This window comes from Papio anubis, chromosome 20 (assembly GCF_008728515.1).
Source record: "Papio anubis isolate 15944 chromosome 20, Panubis1.0, whole genome shotgun sequence".
NCBI lineage: Eukaryota > Metazoa > Chordata > Mammalia > Primates > Cercopithecidae > Papio > Papio anubis.
This window is the reverse complement of record NC_044995.1, coordinates 49,090,755-49,095,576: the sequence shown is the minus strand read 5'-3', so window position 1 is coordinate 49,095,576 and position 4,822 is coordinate 49,090,755. Positions and strand designations below refer to the sequence as shown.

At 49.3% G+C, this 4,822-nt stretch overlaps 1 pseudogene; it reads right to left on the bottom strand.

Moving 5' to 3' along the window:
* Positions 1-240: 240 nt before the first annotated feature.
* LOC116271766 lies at positions 241-335 on the bottom strand (annotated as a pseudogene).
* Positions 336-4,822: the final 4,487 nt, after the last annotated feature.

Sequence of the window (4,822 nt, the reverse complement as noted above, 5' to 3'; positions counted from 1 at the left end):
CCCACCTCAGCCTCCCAAAGTGCTGGGATTCCAGGTGGAACCACCGTACCCGGCCAATTCTCCAGAACTTTTTCCTCTTCCCAAACTAAAACTCCGTCCCCATGAAACACTCACTCCCCATCCGCCTCCCCAGCCCCTGGCACTCACCCTTTTACTTTCTGTCTCTGCGAATCTGACGACTCTGGGGACCTCATATAAGGGTAAGTTTTTAAGATTTTAAATTATTATTATTTCTTTTTTAAAAATATGAAATGCTTCATGTCATCCTTACGCAGGGGCAATAATAATCTTTGTATCCTTCCAACTTTTTGAATACGTGCTGCTGAAGTGAGCACGTTATAAGGGGAAGATTTTTTTTTGAGATGGAGTTTTTCTCTTGTTGCAATGGTGTGATCTCAGCTCACTGTAATCTCTGCCTCCTGGGTTCAAGCGATTCTCCCGCTTCTGCCTCCCAAGTAGCTGGGATTACAGGCATGCATCACCACATCCGGCTAATTCTGTACTTCTAGTAGAGACGGGGTTTCTCCACGTTGGTCAGGCTGGTCTTGAACTCCTGACCTCAGGTGATCCACCCACCTTGGCCTCCCAAAGTGCTGGGATTACAGAAGTGAGCCACCGTACCCGGCCAGCTAAGGCTGTACATGTTTAATGACTTCAATGTGTTGTGACTTTTTTTTCTGTCCTAAGAGCTTAAGCAAACCCCTTCTGCAATATCTGAGAAAGATTTTGGTGGGTGTATGAGACAGGGCCAACTTCATGGGTGTGCGACTTGTGAGTCACCCAGGGCCCCATGATCGGAAGGGCCCTGTGGTTGGAAGGGCCCCACACTTGGTTTAATGCTGTCATCGTCTTGACATTCTTAAACACTTTTGAAAAAGGGCTCCGTGTTTTCATTTTCTACTGAGCCCTGCAAATTTTGTGGCCGGTCCTGGGATGAGACCCTCTGATGCTCCCCTGCAGAGCCTCTCGACCTCACGCACTCGCCGGCTAGCTCTCGACAGGTGTTGACGGATGTCACTCAGGTGTGAGCTCTGCACCTGAGCTCCCCTCTGCACACAGGCAGCCACAACCAGGCAGTGCAGAGGTGAGCCTGTGGCCAGTGAGGAGACAGCGAGTCAACCTCCTCCCGCCTACTGGGCCCTGAGACTCCGCCTCCGTGAGCTTGTGGGAACAAGGGCGCCTGTATTAACCCAAGGCTGAGGTAGTGACACACCCTCCTATGGGCCTGCTGTCGCTCCCTGCTTCATTATCCTGGTCCCACCCTCTCCTACGGAGGATCAGACCGGACTCCCCCAGAAAACAAGAGCACATGAACCTTCTGTCTCAGGCTCTGGCCTCTGGGGAACCCAAGCTGTGGTTGGCTGAACAGCGGCCCCCAAAGATGTCCTTGTTCTAATTCTCGGAACATGGGGGTGTGTCACCTTCCACGGCAACAGAGTCTCTGCAGGTGCGATTGAGTGAAGGACTCTGAGATGGGAGAGCAGCCTGGATGATCTGGGGCACCCAGTGTCCTCACAGGGTCCCTCATAAGAGAGACTGGAAGAGGTTGTGCTCCTGGCCGTGAAGGTGGAGGAAGGGGCCCTGCACCAAGGGATGTGAGCCCCTCCACGCCAGGAAAGACGAGGAACTGGATTCTTTTTTTTTTTTTTCTGAGACGGAGTCTCGCTGTGTCGCCCAGGCTGGAGTGCAGTGGCGCGATCTCGGCTCACTGCAAGCTCCGCCTCCCGGGTTCATGCCATTCTCCTGCCTCAGCCTCCCGAGTAGCTGGGACTATAGGCGTCTGTCACCTCGCCCGGCTAGTTTTTTGTATTTTTAGTAGAGACGGGGTTTCATCGTGTTAGCCAGGATGGTCTCAATCTCCTGACCTCGTGATCCACCCGCCTCAGCCTCCCAAAGTGCTGGGATTACAGGCATGAGCCACCGCGCCTGGCTCTTTTTTTTTTTTTTTTAATTTAATATAACTTAATTTTAAGTCTGGGATACATGTGCAGTTCTAAATGATAGTCTAGGCGAAAATATTTGCAACACGTATAACAGATCAGAATTAACAAGCCTGCAGGTTTGCTACATAGGTAAACATGTGCCATGGTAGTTTGCTGCACCTACCAACCCGTCACCTAGGTATTAAGCCCCATGTATTGCCGGGCACAGTGGCTCATGCCTGTAATCCCAGCACTTTGGGAGGCCGAGGCGGGTGCCTTGCTTGAGGTCAGGAGTTCCAGACCAGCCTGACCCAAACGGTGAACTCCCATCTCTACTAAAAATACAAAAATTAGCCAGGAGTGGTGGGCGCCTGGAATCCCAGCTACTCAGGAGGCTGAGGCAGGAGAATCTCTTGAACCTGGGAGGCGGAAGTTGCGGTGAGCTGAGATTGCGCCATTGCACTCCAGCCTGGACAACACAGCAAGACTCCGTCTCAAACAAACAAAAAGCCCCCACATGCGCCAGCTCTTCATCCTGGAGCTCTCCCTCTCCCTCCCCCTCACCTCACTGCCGGACAACCCCAGTGTGTGTTGTTCCCCTCCCTGTGTACATGTGTACTCCGTGTTCAGCTTCCACTTACAAGTGAGAACATGCGGTGTTTGATTTTCTGTTCCTGTGTTAGTTTGCTGAGGATAACGGCTTCCAGCTCCATCCACGTCCCTGCAAAGGACATGATCCCATTCCTTTTTATGGCTGTGTAGTATTCCATGCTGTATATGTACAACTTTTTTTTTTTTTGAGACATAGTCTAGTCTCACTCTGTCGCCCAGGCTGGAGTGCAGTGGCTGGATCTCTGCTCACTGCAAGCTCCGCCTCCCGGGTTCACACCATTCTCCTGCCTCAGCCTCCGGAGTAGCTGGGACTACAGGCGCCTGCCATCACGCCCGGCTAATTTTTTGTATTTGCAGTAGAGACAGGGTTTTGCCATGTTCGCCAGGATGGTCTCGATCTCCTGACATCGTGATCCACCCTCCTCGGCCTCCCAAAGTGCTGGGATTACAGGCGTGAGCCACTGCGCCCCGCCCAACTTTTTTTTGAGATAGAGTTTCACTCTGTCACCCAGGCTGGAGTGCAGTGACTCGATCTCAGCTAACTGAAACCTCCGCCTCTCAGGTTCATGCGATACTCTTGCCTCAGCCTCCCAAGCAGCTGGGACTACAGGCGTGCGTCATCTCATGCAGCTAATTTTTGTATTTTTAGTAGAGACAGGGTTTTGCCACGTTAGCCAGGCTGATCTCGAACTCCTGACCTCAGATAATCTGCCTGCCTTGGCCTCCCAAAGTGCTGGGATGAACAGGCATGCACCACTCTGCCCAGCCAGGATATATCATTTTAAATCTTAGTTTGTGGAACAGTTTTCTAACTAAACATGTCACAAAACCTAGAGAATCTAGAAAGGAACATGTTGATCGGTTTTGGGTGCCAGAGATAAAAACCTAAATGATAGTCTAGGAGAAAATATTTGCAACACCTATAACAGATCAGAATTAACAAGCCTGTGTAAAAGGTGTCTTTACTCCAAAGGAAATAGGCAAGTGATTTAATTAGGAAATAAACAGGTCAGGTGCAGTGGCTCATGCCTGTAATCCCGGCACTTTAGGAGGCCAAGATAGGAGGATCAGTTGAGCCCAGGAGTTGGAGACCAGCCTGGGCAACACAGTGAGAACCCATCTTTAAAATTTTTTAAAAAATTAGCTGAGCGTGGTGGTGCTTCCCTGTAGTCCCAGCTACTTGGGAGACTGACGTGGGAGGATTGCTTGAATTTAGGAGATCAAGGCTGCAGTGAGCTATGATAATGCCACTGGACTCCAGCCCGGGTGACAGAGTCAGCAGACCCTGTCTCAAGAAAAAAAAAAAAAAAAAAAGGAAACAAAAAGTATGAATAGGCATTTTACATATGAGGAAATACGAATGTCTTACAATTCTAGGGACAGGTACACACACATATGCTCAAATGCACACACACATACAAGTGTGTGTACAGAAATTAACATGCAAGTTGGGTGCGGTGGCTCATGCCTGTAATCGCAGCACTTTGGGAGGCTGAGGCAGACAGATCACCTGAGGTCGGGAGTTCAAGGCCGGCCTGACCAACATGGCGAAATTCTGTCTCTACTAAAAATACAAAATTAGCTGGGTGTGGTGGTGCATGCCTGTAATCCCAGTTACTCAGGAGGCTGAGGCAGGAGAATCGCTTGAACCCGGGAGGTGGAGGTTGCAGTGAGCCGAGAACACACTACTGCACTCCAGCCTGGGTGGCAAGAACAAAACTCTGTCTCAAAAAAAAAAAAAAAAAAAGAAATAAACATGTTCGTAAGACACTTTAATGAAAGATGGTGTGTAAAAGTAGCAAAACTCAGAAATAATCTAAATGTCCAACAGTAGTATATAATTTTTTTTTTTTTTTTGATATGGAGTCTCGCTCTGTTGCCCAGGCTGGAGTGCAATGGCATGATCTCGGCTCACTGCACGCTCTGCCTCCCAAGTTCAAATGATTTGCCTGCCTCAGCCTCCTGAGTAACTGGGATTACAGGCGCCTGCCACCATGGCAGGCTAATTTTTTTTTTTTTTTTTTTTTTTTGGTATTTTTAGTAGAGACAGGGTTTCACCATTTTGGCCAGGCTGGCCTTGAACTCCTGCCCTCAGGTGATCCTCCCGCCTCGGCCTCCTAAAGTGCTGGGATTTCAGTCGTGAGCCATAGCATACAGCTAAGCATGTAAATTAAATTACTCTGGAGTTGTTAAAATGCACTGTTTTAAAAATTATTATTTTTATATCTTTTTTGTTTTCTTTCATAAAAATGCACTGACTTGGCCGGGCGCGGTGGCTCAAGCCTGCA